The sequence below is a fragment of the Euphorbia lathyris genome, chromosome 1 (genome assembly GCF_963576675.1).
Source record: "Euphorbia lathyris chromosome 1, ddEupLath1.1, whole genome shotgun sequence".
Taxonomy (NCBI): Eukaryota; Viridiplantae; Streptophyta; class Magnoliopsida; order Malpighiales; family Euphorbiaceae; genus Euphorbia; species Euphorbia lathyris.
Window position 1 is genome coordinate 131,728,211 of NC_088910.1, and position 13,197 is coordinate 131,741,407.

General features: G+C 47.0%; 38 non-coding genes across 38 annotated transcripts; all 38 read right to left on the reverse strand.

Annotated features, from left to right (window-relative positions):
* Positions 1-116: 116 nt before the first annotated feature.
* On the reverse strand, positions 117-235 carry LOC136211338 (5S ribosomal RNA). Its single transcript, XR_010678545.1, has one exon. It is a non-coding gene; the product is annotated as a 5S ribosomal RNA (ribosomal RNA).
* A 183-nt stretch (positions 236-418) lies between these two features.
* Positions 419-537, reverse strand: LOC136214293 (5S ribosomal RNA). Its single transcript, XR_010681386.1, has one exon. It is a non-coding gene; the product is annotated as a 5S ribosomal RNA (ribosomal RNA).
* A 258-nt stretch (positions 538-795) lies between these two features.
* On the reverse strand, positions 796-914 carry LOC136211905 (5S ribosomal RNA). Its single transcript, XR_010679090.1, has one exon. It is a non-coding gene; the product is annotated as a 5S ribosomal RNA (ribosomal RNA).
* A 258-nt stretch (positions 915-1,172) lies between these two features.
* LOC136211350 (5S ribosomal RNA) lies at positions 1,173-1,291 on the reverse strand. Its single transcript, XR_010678556.1, has one exon. It is a non-coding gene; the product is annotated as a 5S ribosomal RNA (ribosomal RNA).
* A 259-nt stretch (positions 1,292-1,550) lies between these two features.
* LOC136211361 (5S ribosomal RNA) lies at positions 1,551-1,669 on the reverse strand. Its single transcript, XR_010678567.1, has one exon. It is a non-coding gene; the product is annotated as a 5S ribosomal RNA (ribosomal RNA).
* Positions 1,670-1,852: 183 nt separating this feature from the next.
* Positions 1,853-1,971, reverse strand: LOC136214797 (5S ribosomal RNA). Its single transcript, XR_010681868.1, has one exon. It is a non-coding gene; the product is annotated as a 5S ribosomal RNA (ribosomal RNA).
* A 258-nt stretch (positions 1,972-2,229) lies between these two features.
* Positions 2,230-2,348, reverse strand: LOC136211961 (5S ribosomal RNA). Its single transcript, XR_010679143.1, has one exon. It is a non-coding gene; the product is annotated as a 5S ribosomal RNA (ribosomal RNA).
* A 258-nt stretch (positions 2,349-2,606) lies between these two features.
* Positions 2,607-2,725, reverse strand: LOC136211373 (5S ribosomal RNA). Its single transcript, XR_010678578.1, has one exon. It is a non-coding gene; the product is annotated as a 5S ribosomal RNA (ribosomal RNA).
* A 259-nt stretch (positions 2,726-2,984) lies between these two features.
* On the reverse strand, positions 2,985-3,103 carry LOC136214597 (5S ribosomal RNA). Its single transcript, XR_010681678.1, has one exon. It is a non-coding gene; the product is annotated as a 5S ribosomal RNA (ribosomal RNA).
* Positions 3,104-3,361: 258 nt separating this feature from the next.
* On the reverse strand, positions 3,362-3,480 carry LOC136211385 (5S ribosomal RNA). The gene has a single exon (XR_010678589.1). It is a non-coding gene; the product is annotated as a 5S ribosomal RNA (ribosomal RNA).
* Positions 3,481-3,663: 183 nt separating this feature from the next.
* Positions 3,664-3,782, reverse strand: LOC136214294 (5S ribosomal RNA). The gene has a single exon (XR_010681387.1). It is a non-coding gene; the product is annotated as a 5S ribosomal RNA (ribosomal RNA).
* A 258-nt stretch (positions 3,783-4,040) lies between these two features.
* LOC136211907 (5S ribosomal RNA) lies at positions 4,041-4,159 on the reverse strand. The gene has a single exon (XR_010679091.1). It is a non-coding gene; the product is annotated as a 5S ribosomal RNA (ribosomal RNA).
* Positions 4,160-4,417: 258 nt separating this feature from the next.
* LOC136211397 (5S ribosomal RNA) lies at positions 4,418-4,536 on the reverse strand. The gene has a single exon (XR_010678600.1). It is a non-coding gene; the product is annotated as a 5S ribosomal RNA (ribosomal RNA).
* A 259-nt stretch (positions 4,537-4,795) lies between these two features.
* Positions 4,796-4,914, reverse strand: LOC136211410 (5S ribosomal RNA). The gene has a single exon (XR_010678612.1). It is a non-coding gene; the product is annotated as a 5S ribosomal RNA (ribosomal RNA).
* Positions 4,915-5,097: 183 nt separating this feature from the next.
* On the reverse strand, positions 5,098-5,216 carry LOC136214798 (5S ribosomal RNA). Its single transcript, XR_010681869.1, has one exon. It is a non-coding gene; the product is annotated as a 5S ribosomal RNA (ribosomal RNA).
* A 258-nt stretch (positions 5,217-5,474) lies between these two features.
* On the reverse strand, positions 5,475-5,593 carry LOC136213641 (5S ribosomal RNA). The gene has a single exon (XR_010680739.1). It is a non-coding gene; the product is annotated as a 5S ribosomal RNA (ribosomal RNA).
* A 258-nt stretch (positions 5,594-5,851) lies between these two features.
* On the reverse strand, positions 5,852-5,970 carry LOC136211421 (5S ribosomal RNA). The gene has a single exon (XR_010678623.1). It is a non-coding gene; the product is annotated as a 5S ribosomal RNA (ribosomal RNA).
* A 183-nt stretch (positions 5,971-6,153) lies between these two features.
* On the reverse strand, positions 6,154-6,272 carry LOC136214799 (5S ribosomal RNA). The gene has a single exon (XR_010681870.1). It is a non-coding gene; the product is annotated as a 5S ribosomal RNA (ribosomal RNA).
* A 183-nt stretch (positions 6,273-6,455) lies between these two features.
* LOC136214800 (5S ribosomal RNA) lies at positions 6,456-6,574 on the reverse strand. Its single transcript, XR_010681871.1, has one exon. It is a non-coding gene; the product is annotated as a 5S ribosomal RNA (ribosomal RNA).
* Positions 6,575-6,832: 258 nt separating this feature from the next.
* Positions 6,833-6,951, reverse strand: LOC136211962 (5S ribosomal RNA). The gene has a single exon (XR_010679144.1). It is a non-coding gene; the product is annotated as a 5S ribosomal RNA (ribosomal RNA).
* Positions 6,952-7,209: 258 nt separating this feature from the next.
* On the reverse strand, positions 7,210-7,328 carry LOC136211433 (5S ribosomal RNA). The gene has a single exon (XR_010678636.1). It is a non-coding gene; the product is annotated as a 5S ribosomal RNA (ribosomal RNA).
* Positions 7,329-7,586: 258 nt separating this feature from the next.
* On the reverse strand, positions 7,587-7,705 carry LOC136212148 (5S ribosomal RNA). Its single transcript, XR_010679320.1, has one exon. It is a non-coding gene; the product is annotated as a 5S ribosomal RNA (ribosomal RNA).
* Positions 7,706-7,964: 259 nt separating this feature from the next.
* Positions 7,965-8,083, reverse strand: LOC136211445 (5S ribosomal RNA). The gene has a single exon (XR_010678648.1). It is a non-coding gene; the product is annotated as a 5S ribosomal RNA (ribosomal RNA).
* A 183-nt stretch (positions 8,084-8,266) lies between these two features.
* On the reverse strand, positions 8,267-8,385 carry LOC136212551 (5S ribosomal RNA). The gene has a single exon (XR_010679701.1). It is a non-coding gene; the product is annotated as a 5S ribosomal RNA (ribosomal RNA).
* A 258-nt stretch (positions 8,386-8,643) lies between these two features.
* On the reverse strand, positions 8,644-8,762 carry LOC136211458 (5S ribosomal RNA). The gene has a single exon (XR_010678660.1). It is a non-coding gene; the product is annotated as a 5S ribosomal RNA (ribosomal RNA).
* A 183-nt stretch (positions 8,763-8,945) lies between these two features.
* Positions 8,946-9,064, reverse strand: LOC136213017 (5S ribosomal RNA). The gene has a single exon (XR_010680151.1). It is a non-coding gene; the product is annotated as a 5S ribosomal RNA (ribosomal RNA).
* Positions 9,065-9,247: 183 nt separating this feature from the next.
* Positions 9,248-9,366, reverse strand: LOC136213018 (5S ribosomal RNA). The gene has a single exon (XR_010680152.1). It is a non-coding gene; the product is annotated as a 5S ribosomal RNA (ribosomal RNA).
* Positions 9,367-9,549: 183 nt separating this feature from the next.
* LOC136212552 (5S ribosomal RNA) lies at positions 9,550-9,668 on the reverse strand. The gene has a single exon (XR_010679702.1). It is a non-coding gene; the product is annotated as a 5S ribosomal RNA (ribosomal RNA).
* Positions 9,669-9,926: 258 nt separating this feature from the next.
* On the reverse strand, positions 9,927-10,045 carry LOC136214748 (5S ribosomal RNA). Its single transcript, XR_010681822.1, has one exon. It is a non-coding gene; the product is annotated as a 5S ribosomal RNA (ribosomal RNA).
* A 182-nt stretch (positions 10,046-10,227) lies between these two features.
* On the reverse strand, positions 10,228-10,346 carry LOC136214952 (5S ribosomal RNA). Its single transcript, XR_010682013.1, has one exon. It is a non-coding gene; the product is annotated as a 5S ribosomal RNA (ribosomal RNA).
* Positions 10,347-10,528: 182 nt separating this feature from the next.
* LOC136215346 (5S ribosomal RNA) lies at positions 10,529-10,647 on the reverse strand. Its single transcript, XR_010682387.1, has one exon. It is a non-coding gene; the product is annotated as a 5S ribosomal RNA (ribosomal RNA).
* A 251-nt stretch (positions 10,648-10,898) lies between these two features.
* Positions 10,899-11,017, reverse strand: LOC136214463 (5S ribosomal RNA). Its single transcript, XR_010681548.1, has one exon. It is a non-coding gene; the product is annotated as a 5S ribosomal RNA (ribosomal RNA).
* Positions 11,018-11,275: 258 nt separating this feature from the next.
* On the reverse strand, positions 11,276-11,394 carry LOC136213909 (5S ribosomal RNA). Its single transcript, XR_010681009.1, has one exon. It is a non-coding gene; the product is annotated as a 5S ribosomal RNA (ribosomal RNA).
* Positions 11,395-11,577: 183 nt separating this feature from the next.
* On the reverse strand, positions 11,578-11,696 carry LOC136212553 (5S ribosomal RNA). The gene has a single exon (XR_010679703.1). It is a non-coding gene; the product is annotated as a 5S ribosomal RNA (ribosomal RNA).
* Positions 11,697-11,956: 260 nt separating this feature from the next.
* On the reverse strand, positions 11,957-12,075 carry LOC136211470 (5S ribosomal RNA). Its single transcript, XR_010678671.1, has one exon. It is a non-coding gene; the product is annotated as a 5S ribosomal RNA (ribosomal RNA).
* A 259-nt stretch (positions 12,076-12,334) lies between these two features.
* LOC136214953 (5S ribosomal RNA) lies at positions 12,335-12,453 on the reverse strand. The gene has a single exon (XR_010682014.1). It is a non-coding gene; the product is annotated as a 5S ribosomal RNA (ribosomal RNA).
* Positions 12,454-12,636: 183 nt separating this feature from the next.
* Positions 12,637-12,755, reverse strand: LOC136212555 (5S ribosomal RNA). Its single transcript, XR_010679705.1, has one exon. It is a non-coding gene; the product is annotated as a 5S ribosomal RNA (ribosomal RNA).
* A 260-nt stretch (positions 12,756-13,015) lies between these two features.
* LOC136211482 (5S ribosomal RNA) lies at positions 13,016-13,134 on the reverse strand. Its single transcript, XR_010678682.1, has one exon. It is a non-coding gene; the product is annotated as a 5S ribosomal RNA (ribosomal RNA).
* Between the last annotated feature and the right edge of the window lie 63 nt (positions 13,135-13,197).

Genomic DNA, 13,197 nt, shown 5'->3' on the forward strand with positions numbered 1-13,197 from the left:
AAATTAAATAATTAAAAAATGCACGTTGCAAAAAAGTTTGGGCCCGCCTCGAAAACGTGCACGCCATGGTGAAAAAAAATTAAATAATTAAAAAATGCACGTTGCAAAAAAGTTTGGGGGTGCAACACGAGGACTTCCCAAGAGGTCACCCATCTTAGTACTACTCTCGCCCAAGCACGTTTAACTTCGGAGTTCTGATGGGATCCGGTGCATTAGTGCTGGTATGATCGCACCCGTCATCCCATGCAAAAACTAAGCATATATTCCATACTGGGCGCCCCTTTCTCCCGTATGCTCATCCTTCACGTGCATGCACAAGCCCCCGGACCCCAAACACTGACCCCCGCCTCGAAAACATGCACGCCATGGTGAAAAAAAAAATTAAATAATTAAAAAATGCACGTTGCAAAAAAGTTTGGGGGTGCAACACGAGGACTTCCCAAGAGGTCAACCATGTTAGTACTACTCTCGCCCAAGCACGTTTAACTTCGGAGTTCTGATGGGATCCGGTGCATTAGTGCTGGTATGATCGCACCCGTCATCACATGCAAAAACTAAGCATATATTCCATACTGGGCGCCCCTTTCTCCCGTATGCTCATCCTTCACGTGCATGCACAAGCCCCCGGACCCCAAACACTGACCCCCGCCTCGAAAACGTGCACGCCATGGTGAAAAAAAATTAAATAATTAAAAAATGCACGTTGCAAAAAAGTTTGGGCCCGCCTCGAAAACGTGCACGCCATGGTGAAAAAAAAATTAAATAATTAAAAAATGCACGTTATAAAAAAGTTTAGGGGTGCAACACGAGGACTTCCCAAGAGGTCACCCATCTTAGTACTACTCTCGCCCAAGCACGTTTAACTTCGGAGTTCTAATGGGATCCGGTGCATTAGTGCTGGTATGATCGCACCCGTCATCCCATGCAAAAACTAAGCATATATTCCATACTGGGCGCCCCTTTCTCCCGTATGCTCATCCTTCACGTGCATGCACAAGCCCCCGGACCCCAAACACTGACCCCCGCCTCGAAAACGTGCACGCCATGGTGAAAAAAAATTAAATAATTAAAAAATGCACGTTGCAAAAAAGTTTGGGCCCGCCTCGAAAACGTGCACGCCATGGTGAAAAAAAAATTAAATAATTAAAAAATGCACGTTGCAAAAAAGTTTAGGGGTGCAACACGAGGACTTCCCAAGAGGTCACCCATCTTAGTACTACTCTCGCCCAAGCACGTTTAACTTCGGAGTTCTGATGGGATCCGGTGCATTAGTGCTGGTATGATCGCACCCGTCATCCCATGCAAAAACTAAGCATATATTCCATACTGGGCGCCCCTTTCTCCCGTATGCTCATCCTTCACGTGCATGCACAAGCCCCCGGACCCCAAACACTGACCCCCGCCTCGAAAACGTGCACGCCATGGTGAAAAAAAAATTAAATAATTAAAAAATGCACGTTGCAAAAAAGTTTGGGCCCGCCTCGAAAACGTGCACGCCATGGTGAAAAAAAAATTAAATAATTAAAAAATGCACGTTGCAAAAAAGTTTGGGGGTGCAACACGAGGACTTCCCAAGAGGTCACCCATCTTAGTACTACTCTCGCCCAAGCACGTTTAACTTCGGAGTTCTGATGGGATCCGGTGCATTAGTGCTGGTATGATCGCACCCGTCATCCCATGCAAAAACTAAGCATATATTCCATACTGGGCGCCCCTTTCTCCCGTATGCTCATCCTTCACGTGCATGCACAAGCCCCCGGACCCCAAACACTGACCCCCGCCTCGAAAACATGCACGCCATGGTGAAAAAAAAAATTAAATAATTAAAAAATGCACGTTGCAAAAAAGTTTGGGGGTGCAACACGAGGACTCCCCAAGAGGTCAACCATCTTAGTACTACTCTCGCCCAAGCACGTTTAACTTCGGAGTTCTGATGGGATCCGGTGCATTAGTGCTGGTATGATCGCACCCGTCATCACATGCAAAAACTAAGCATATATTCCATACTGGGCGCCCCTTTCTCCCGTATGCTCATCCTTCACGTGCATGCACAAGCCCCCGGACCCCAAACACTGACCCCCGCCTCGAAAACGTGCACGCCATGGTGAAAAAAAATTAAATAATTAAAAAATGCACGTTGCAAAAAAGTTTGGGCCCGCCTCGAAAACGTGCACGCCATGGTGAAAAAAAAATTAAATAATTAAAAAATGCACGTTATAAAAAAGTTTAGGGGTGCAACACGAGGACTTCCCAAGAGGTCACCCATCTTAGTACTACTCTCGCCCAAGCACATTTAACTTCGGAGTTCTGATGGGATCCGGTGCATTAGTGCTGGTATGATCGCACCCATCATCCCATGCAAAAACTAAGCATATATTCCATACTGGGCGCCCCTTTCTCCCGTATGCTCATCCTTCACGTGCATGCACAAGCCCCCGGACCCCAAACACTGACCCCCGCCTCGAAAACGTGCACGCCATGGTGAAAAAAAATTAAATAATTAAAAAATGCACGTTGCAAAAAAGTTTGGGCCCGCCTCGAAAACGTGCACGCCATGGTGAAAAAAAAATTAAATAATTAAAAAATGCACGTTGCAAAAAAGTTTAGGGGTGCAACACGAGGACTTCCCAAGAGGTCACCCATCTTAGTACTACTCTCGCCCAAGCACGTTTAACTTCGGAGTTCTGATGGGATCCGGTGCATTAGTGCTGGTATGATCGCACCCGTCATCACATGCAAAAACTAAGCATATATTCCATACTGGGCGCCCCTTTCTCCCGTATGCTCATCCTTCACGTGCATGCACAAGCCCCCGGACCCCAAACACTGACCCCCGCCTCGAAAACGTGCACGCCATGGTGAAAAAAAAATTAAATAATTAAAAAATGCACGTTGCAAAAAAGTTTGGGCCCGCCTCGAAAACGTGCACGCCATGGTGAAAAAAAAATTAAATAATTAAAAAATGCACGTTGCAAAAAAGTTTAGGGGTGCAACACGAGGACTTCCCAAGAGGTCACCCATCTTAGTACTACTCTCGCCCAAGCACGTTTAACTTCGGAGTTCTGATGGGATACGGTGCATTAGTGCTGGTATGATCGCACCCGTCATCCCATGCAAAAACTAAGCATATATTCCATACTGGGCGCCCCTTTCTCCCGTATGCTCATCCTTCACGTGCATGCACAAGCCCCCGGACCCCAAACACTGACCCCCGCCTCGAAAACGTGCACGACATGGTGAAAAAAAAATTAAATAATTAAAAAATGCACGTTGCAAAAAAGTTTGGGCCCGCCTCGAAAACGTGCACGCCATGGTGAAAAAAAATTAAATAATTAAAAAATGCACGTTGCAAAAAAGTTTGGGGGTGCAACACGAGGACTTCCCAAGAGGTCACCCATCTTAGTACTACTCTCGCCCAAGCACGTTTAACTTCGGAGTTCTGATGGGATCCGGTGCATTAGTGCTGGTATGATCGCACCCGTCATCCCATGCAAAAACTAAGCATATATTCCATACTGGGCGCCCCTTTCTCCCGTATGCTCATCCTTCACGTGCATGCACAAGCCCCCGGACCCCAAACACTGACCCCCGCCTCGAAAACATGCACGCCATGGTGAAAAAAAAAATTAAATAATTAAAAAATGCACGTTGCAAAAAAGTTTGGGGGTGCAACACGAGGACTTCCCAAGAGGTCAACCATGTTAGTACTACTCTCGCCCAAGCACGTTTAACTTCGGAGTTCTGATGGGATCCGGTGCATTAGTGCTGGTATGATCGCACCCGTCATCACATGCAAAAACTAAGCATATATTCCATACTGGGCGCCCCTTTCTCCCGTATGCTCATCCTTCACGTGCATGCACAAGCCCCCGGACCCCAAACACTGACCCCCGCCTCGAAAACGTGCACGCCATGGTGAAAAAAAATTAAATAATTAAAAAATGCACGTTGCAAAAAAGTTTGGGCCCGCCTCGAAAACGTGCACGCCATGGTGAAAAAAAAATTAAATAATTAAAAAATGCACGTTATAAAAAAGTTTAGGGGTGCAACACGAGGACTTCCCAAGAGGTCACCCATCTTAGTACTACTCTCGCCCAAGCACGTTTAACTTCGGAGTTCTAATGGGATCCGGTGCATTAGTGCTGGTATGATCGCACCCGTCATCCCATGCAAAAACTAAGCATATATTCCATACTGGGCGCCCCTTTCTCCCGTATGCTCATCCTTCACGTGCATGCACAAGCCCCCGGACCCCAAACACTGACCCCCGCCTCGAAAACGTGCACGCCATGGTGAAAAAAAATTAAATAATTAAAAAATGCACGTTGCAAAAAAGTTTGGGCCCGCCTCGAAAACGTGCACGCCATGGTGAAAAAAAAATTAAATAATTAAAAAATGCACGTTGCAAAAAAGTTTAGGGGTGCAACACGAGGACTTCCCAAGAGGTCACCCATCTTAGTACTACTCTCGCCCAAGCACGTTTAACTTCGGAGTTCTGATGGGATCCGGTGCATTAGTGCTGGTATGATCGCACCCGTCATCCCATGCAAAAACTAAGCATATATTCCATACTGGGCGCCCCTTTCTCCCGTATGCTCATCCTTCACGTGCATGCACAAGCCCCCGGACCCCAAACACTGACCCCCGCCTCGAAAACGTGCACGCCATGGTGAAAAAAAAATTAAATAATTAAAAAATGCACGTTGCAAAAAAGTTTGGGCCCGCCTCGAAAACGTGCACGCCATGGTGAAAAAAAAATTAAATAATTAAAAAATGCACGTTGCAAAAAAGTTTGGGGGTGCAACACGAGGACTTCCCAAGAGGTCACCCATCTTAGTACTACTCTCGCCCAAGCACGTTTAACTTCGGAGTTCTGATGGGATCCGGTGCATTAGTGCTGGTATGATCGCACCCGTCATCCCATGCAAAAACTAAGCATATATTCCATACTGGGCGCCCCTTTCTCCCGTATGCTCATCCTTCACGTGCATGCACAAGCCCCCGGACCCCAAACACTGACCCCCGCCTCGAAAACATGCACGCCATGGTGAAAAAAAAAATTAAATAATTAAAAAATGCACGTTGCAAAAAAGTTTGGGGGTGCAACACGAGGACTCCCCAAGAGGTCAACCATCTTAGTACTACTCTCGCCCAAGCACGTTTAACTTCGGAGTTCTGATGGGATCCGGTGCATTAGTGCTGGTATGATCGCACCCGTCATCACATGCAAAAACTAAGCATATATTCCATACTGGGCGCCCCTTTCTCCCGTATGCTCATCCTTCACGTGCATGCACAAGCCCCCGGACCCCAAACACTGACCCCCGCCTCGAAAACGTGCACGCCATGGTGAAAAAAAATTAAATAATTAAAAAATGCACGTTGCAAAAAAGTTTGGGCCCGCCTCGAAAACGTGCACGCCATGGTGAAAAAAAAATTAAATAATTAAAAAATGCACGTTATAAAAAAGTTTAGGGGTGCAACACGAGGACTTCCCAAGAGGTCACCCATCTTAGTACTACTCTCGCCCAAGCACATTTAACTTCAGAGTTCTGATGGGATCCGGTGCATTAGTGCTGGTATGATCGCACCCGTCATCCCATGCAAAAACTAAGCATATATTCCATACTGGGCGCCCCTTTCTCCCGTATGCTCATCCTTCACGTGCATGCACAAGCCCCCGGACCCCAAACACTGACCCCCGCCTCGAAAACGTGCACGCCATGGTGAAAAAAAATTAAATAATTAAAAAATGCACGTTGCAAAAAAGTTTGGGCCCGCCTCGAAAACGTGCACGCCATGGTGAAAAAAAAATTAAATAATTAAAAAATGCACGTTGCAAAAAAGTTTAGGGGTGCAACACGAGGACTTCCCAAGAGGTCACCCATCTTAGTACTACTCTCGCCCAAGCACGTTTAACTTCGGAGTTCTGATGGGATCCGGTGCATTAGTGCTGGTATGATCGCACCCGTCATCCCATACAAAAACTAAGCATATATTCCATACTGGGCGCCCCTTTCTCCCGTATGCTCATCCTTCACGTGCATGCACAAGCCCCCGGACCCCAAACACTGACCCCCGCCTCGAAAACATGCACGCCATGGTGAAAAAAAAAATTAAATAATTAAAAAATGCACGTTGCAAAAAAGTTTGGGGGTGCAACACGAGGACTCCCCAAGAGGTCAACCATCTTAGTACTACTCTCGCCCAAGCACGTTTAACTTCGGAGTTCTGATGGGATCCGGTGCATTAGTGCTGGTATGATCGCACCCGTCATCACATGCAAAAACTAAGCATATATTCCATACTGGGCGCCCCTTTCTCCCGTATGCTCATCCTTCACGTGCATGCACAAGCCCCCGGACCCCAAACACTGACCCCCGCCTCGAAAACATGCACGCCATGGTGAAAAAAAAAATTAAATAATTAAAAAATGCACGTTGCAAAAAAGTTTGGGGGTGCAACACGAGGACTCCCCAAGAGGTCAACCATCTTAGTACTACTCTCGCCCAAGCACGTTTAACTTCGGAGTTCTGATGGGATCCGGTGCATTAGTGCTGGTATGATCGCACCCGTCATCACATGCAAAAACTAAGCATATATTCCATACTGGGCGCCCCTTTCTCCCGTATGCTCATCCTTCACGTGCATGCACAAGCCCCCGGACCCCAAACACTGACCCCCGCCTCGAAAACGTGCACGCCATGGTGAAAAAAAATTAAATAATTAAAAAATGCACGTTGCAAAAAAGTTTGGGCCCGCCTCGAAAACGTGCACGCCATGGTGAAAAAAAAATTAAATAATTAAAAAATGCACGTTATAAAAAAGTTTAGGGGTGCAACACGAGGACTTCCCAAGAGGTCACCCATCTTAGTACTACTCTCGCCCAAGCACATTTAACTTCGGAGTTCTGATGGGATCCGGTGCATTAGTGCTGGTATGATCGCACCCGTCATCCCATGCAAAAACTAAGCATATATTCCATACTGGGCGCCCCTTTCTCCCGTATGCTCATCCTTCACGTGCATGCACAAGCCCCCGGACCCCAAACACTGACCCCCGCCTCGAAAACGTGCACGCCATGGTGAAAAAAAATTAAATAATTAAAAAATGCACGTTGCAAAAAAGTTTGGGCCCGCCTCGAAAACGTGCACGCCATGGTGAAAAAAAAATTAAATAATTAAAAAATGCACGTTGCAAAAAAGTTTAGGGGTGCAACACGAGGACTTCCCAAGAGGTCACCCATCTTAGTACTACTCTCGCCCAAGCACGTTTAACTTCGGAGTTCTGATGGGATCCGGTGCATTAGTGCTGGTATGATCGCACCCGTCATCCCATACAAAAACTAAGCATATATTCCATACTGGGCGCCCCTTTCTCCCGTATGCTCATCCTTCACGTGCATGCACAAGCCCCCGGACCCCAAACACTGACCCCCGCCTCGAAAACGTGCACGCCATGGTGAAAAAAAATTAAATAATTAAAAAATGCACGTTGCAAAAAAGTTTGGGCCCGCCTCGAAAACGTGCACGCCATGGTGAAAAAAAAATTAAATAATTAAAAAATGCACGTTGCAAAAAAGTTTAGGGGTGCAACACGAGGACTTCCCAAGAGGTCACCCATCTTAGTACTACTCTCGCCCAAGCACGTTTGACTTCGGAGTTCTGATGGGATCCGGTGCATTAGTGCTGGTATGATCGCACCCGTCATCCCATGCAAAAACTAAGCATATATTCCATACTGGGCGCCCCTTTCTCCCGTATGCTCATCCTTCACGTGCATGCACAAGCCCCCGGACCCCAAACACTGACCCCCGCCTCGAAAACGTGCACGCCATGGTGAAAAAAAAATTAAATAATTAAAAAATGCACGTTGCAAAAAAGTTTGGGCCCGCCTCGAAAACGTGCACGCCATGGTGAAAAAAAAATTAAATAATTAAAAAATGCACGTTGCAAAAAAGTTTGGGGGTGCAACACGAGGACTTCCCAAGAGGTCACCCATCTTAGTACTACTCTCGCCCAAGCACGTTTAACTTCGGAGTTCTGATGGGATCCGGTGCATTAGTGCTGGTATGATCGCACCCGTCATCCCATGCAAAAACTAAGCATATATTCCATACTGGGCGCCCCTTTCTCCCGTATGCTCATCCTTCACGTGCATGCACAAGCCCCCGGACCCCAAACACTGACCCCCGCCTCGAAAACATGCACGCCATGGTGAAAAAAAAAATTAAATAATTAAAAAATGCACGTTGCAAAAAAGTTTGGGGGTGCAACACGAGGACTTCCCAAGAGGTCAACCATCTTAGTACTACTCTCGCCCAAGCACGTTTAACTTCGGAGTTCTGATGGGATCCGGTGCATTAGTGCTGGTATGATCGCACCCGTCATCACATGCAAAAACTAAGCATATATTCCATACTGGGCGCCCCTTTCTCCCGTATGCTCATCCTTCACGTGCATGCACAAGCCCCCGGACCCCAAACACTGAACCCCGCCTCGAAAACGTGCACGCCATGGTGAAAAAAAATTAAATAATTAAAAAATGCACGTTGCAAAAAAGTTTGGGCCCGCCTCGAAAACGTGCACGCCATGGTGAAAAAAAAATTAAATAATTAAAAAATGCACGTTGCAAAAAAGTTTAGGGGTGCAACACGAGGACTTCCCAAGAGGTCACCCATCTTAGTACTACTCTCGCCCAAGCACGTTTAACTTCGGAGTTCTGATGGGATCCGGTGCATTAGTGCTGGTATGATCGCACCCGTCATCCCATGCAAAAACTAAGCATATATTCCATACTGGGCGCCCCTTTCTCCCGTATGCTCATCCTTCACGTGCATGCACAAGCCCCCGGACCCCAAACACTGACCCCCGCCTCGAAAACATGCACGCCATGGTGAAAAAAAAAATTAAATAATTAAAAAATGCACGTTGCAAAAAAGTTTGGGGGTGCAACACGAGGACTTCCGAAGAGGTCACCCATCTTAGTACTACTCTCGCCCAAGCACGTTTAACTTCGGAGTTCTGATGGGATCCGGTGCATTAGTGCTGGTATGATCGCACCCGTCATCCCATGCAAAAACTAAGCATATATTCCATACTGGGCGCCCCTTTCTCCCGTATGCTCATCCTTCACGTGCATGCACAAGCCCCCGGACCCCAAACACTGACCCCCGCCTCGAAAACATGCACGCCATGGTGAAAAAAAAAATTAAATAATTAAAAAATGCACGTTGCAAAAAAGTTTGGGGGTGCAACACGAGGACTTCCGAAGAGGTCACCCATCTTAGTACTACTCTCGCCCAAGCACGTTTAACTTCGGAGTTCTGATGGGATCCGGTGCATTAGTGCTGGTATGATCGCACCCGTCATCCCATGCAAAAACTAAGCATATATTCCATACTGGGTGCCCCTTTCTCCCGTATGCTCATCCTTCACGTGCATGCACAAGCCCCCGGACCCCAAACACTGACCCCCGCCTCGAAAACATGCACGCCATGGTGAAAAAAAAAATTAAATAATTAAAAAATGCACGTTGCAAAAAAGTTTGGGGGTGCAACACGAGGACTTCCCAAGAGGTCAACCATCTTAGTACTACTCTCGCCCAAGCACGTTTAACTTCGGAGTTCTGATGGGATCCGGTGCATTAGTGCTGGTATGATCGCACCCGTCATCACATGCAAAAACTAAGCATATATTCCATACTGGGCGCCCCTTTCTCCCGTATGCTCATCCTTCACGTGCATGCACAAGCCCCCGGACCCCAAACACTGACCCCCGCCTCGAAAACGTGCACGCCATGGTGAAAAAAAATTAAATAATTAAAAAATGCACGTTGCAAAAAAGTTTGGGCCCGCCTCGAAAACGTGCACGCCATGGTGAAAAAAAAATTAAATAATTAAAAAATGCACGTTGCAAAAAAGTTTAGGGGTGCAACACGAGGACTTCCCAAGAGGTCACCCATCTTAGTACTACTCTCGCCCAAGCACGTTTAACTTCGGAGTTCTGATGGGATGCGGTGCATTAGTGCTGGTATGATCGCACCCGTCATCCCATGCAAAAACTAAGCATATATTCCATACTGGGCGCCCCTTTCTCCCGTATGCTCATCCTTCACGTGCATGCACAAGCCCCCGGACCCCAAACACTGACCCCCGCCTCGAAAACGTGCACGCCATGGTGAAAAAAAAATTAAATAATTAAAAAATGCACGTTGCAAAAAAGTTTGGGGGTGCAACACGAGGACTTCCGAAGAGGTCACCCATCTTAGTACTACTCTCGCCCAAGCACGTTTAACTTCGGGGTTCTGATGGGATCCGGTGCATTAGTGCTGGTATGATCGCACCCGTCATCCCATGCAAAAACTAAGCATATATTCCATACTGGGCGCCCCTTTCTCCCGTATGCTCATCCTTCACGTGCATGCACAAGCCCCCGGACCCCAAACACTGACCCCCGCCTCGAAAACGTGCACGCCATGGTGAAAAAAAAATTAAATAATTAAAAAATGCATGTTGCAAAAAAGTTTGGGGGTGCAACACGAGGACTTCCGAAGAGGTCACCCATCTTAGTACTACTCTCGCCCAAGCACGTTTAACTTCGGGGTTCTGATGGGATCCGGTGCATTAGTGCTGGTATGATCGCACACGTCATCCCATGCAAAAACTAAGCATATATTCCATACTGGGCGCCCCTTTCTCCCGTATGCTCATCCTTCACGTGCATGCACAAGCCCCCGGACCCCAAACACTGACCCCCGCCTCGAAAACCATGGTGAAAAAAAAATTAAATAATTAAAAAATGCACGTTGCAAAAAAGTTTGGGCCCGCCTCGAAAACGTGCACGCCATGGTGAAAAAAAAATTAAATAATTAAAAAATGCACGTTGCAAAAAAGTTTGGGGGTGCAACACGAGGACTTCCGAAGAGGTCACCCATCTTAGTACTACTCTCGCCCAAGCACGTTTATCTTCGGAGTTCTGATGGGATCCGGTGCATTAGTGCTGGTATGATCGCACCCGTCATCCCATGCAAAAACTAAGCATATATTCCATACTGGGCGCCCCTTTCTCCCGTATGCTCATCCTTCACGTGCATGCACAAGCCCCCGGACCCCAAACACTGACCCCCGCCTCGAAAACGTGCACGCCATGGTGAAAAAAAATTAAATAATTAAAAAATGCACGTTGCAAAAAAGTTTGGGCCCGCCTCGAAAACGTGCACGCCATGGTGAAAAAAAAATTAAATAATTAAAAAATGCACGTTGCAAAAAAGTTTGGGGGTGCAACACGAGGACTTCCCAAGAGGTCACCCATCTTAGTACTACTCTCGCCCAAGCACGTTTAACTTCGGAGTTCTGATGGGATCAGGTGCATTAGTGCTGGTATGATCGCACCCGTCATCCCATGCAAAAACTAAGCATATATTCCATACTGGGCGCCCCTTTCTCCCGTATGCTCATCCTTCACGTGCATGCACAAGCCCCCGGACCCCAAACACTGACCCCCGCCTCGAAAACATGCACGCCATGGTGAAAAAAAAAATTAAATAATTAAAAAATGCACGTTGCAAAAAAGTTTGGGGGTGCAACACGAGGACTTCCCAAGAGGTCAACCATCTTAGTACTACTCTCGCCCAAGCACGTTTAACTTCGGAGTTCTGATGGGATCCGGTGCATTAGTGCTGGTATGATCGCACCCGTCATCACATGCAAAAACTAAGCATATATTCCATACTGGGCGCCCCTTTCTCCCGTATGCTCATCCTTCACGTGCATGCACAAGCCCCCGGACCCCAAACACTGACCCCCGCCTCGAAAACGTGCACGCCATGGTGAAAAAAAAAATTAAATAATTAAAAAATGCACGTTGCAAAAAAGTTTGGGCCCGCCTCGAAAACGTGCACGCCATGGTGAAAAAAAAATTAAATAATTAAAAAATGCACGTTGCAAAAAAGTTTAGGGGTGCAACACGAGGACTTCCCAAGAGGTCACCCATCTTAGTACTACTCTCGCCCAAGCACGTTTAACTTCGGAGTTCTGATGGGATCCGGTGCATTAGTGCTGGTATGATCGCACCCGTCATCCCATGCAAAAACTAAGCATATATTCCATACTGGGCGCCCCTTTCTCCCGTATGCTCATCCTTCACGTGCATGCACAAGCCCCCGGACCCCAAACACTGACCCCCGCCTCGAAAACGTGCACGCCATGGTGAAAAAAAAATTAAATAATTAAAAAATGCACGTTGCAAAAAAGTTTGGGCCCGCCTCGAAAACGTGCACGCCATGGTGAAAAAAAAATTAAATAATTAAAAAATGCACGTTGCAAAAAAGTTTGGGGGTGCAACACGAGGACTTCCGAAGAGGTCACCCATCTTAGTACTACTCTCGCCCAAGCACGTTTAACTTCGGGGTTCTGATGGGATCCGGTGCATTAGTGCTGGTATGATCGCACCCGTCATCCCATGCAAAAACTAAGCATATATTCCATACTGGGCGCCCCTTTCTCCCGTATGCTCATCCTTCACGTGCATGCACAAGCCCCCGGACCCCAAACACTGACCCCCGCCTCGAAAACATGCACGCCATGGTGAAAAAAAAAATTAAATAATTAAAAAATGCACGTTGCAAAAAAGTTTGGGGGTGCAACACGAGGACTTCCCAAGAGGTCAACCATCTTAGTACTACTCTCGCCCAAGCACGTTTAACTTCGGAGTTCTGATGGGATCCGGTGCATTAGTGCTGGTATGATCGCACCCGTCATCACATGCAAAAACTAAGCATATATTCCATACTGGGCGCCCCTTTCTCCCGTATGCTCATCCTTCACGTGCATGCACAAGCCCCCGGACCCCAAACACTGACCCCCGCCTCGAAAACGTGCACGCCATGGTGAAAAAAAAAATTAAATAATTAAAAAATGCACGTTGCAAAAAAGTTTGGGCCCGCCTCGAAAACGTGCACGCCATGGTGAAAAAAAAATTAAATAATTAAAAAATGCACGTTGCAAAAAAGTTTAGGGGTGCAACACGAGGACTTCCCAAGAGGTCACCCATCTTAGTACTACTCTCGCCCAAGCACGTTTAACTTCGGAGTTCTGATGGGATCCGGTGCATTAGTGCTGGTATGATCGCACCCGTCATCCCATGCAAAAACTAAGCATATATTCCATACTGGGCGCCCCTTTCTCCCGTATGCTCA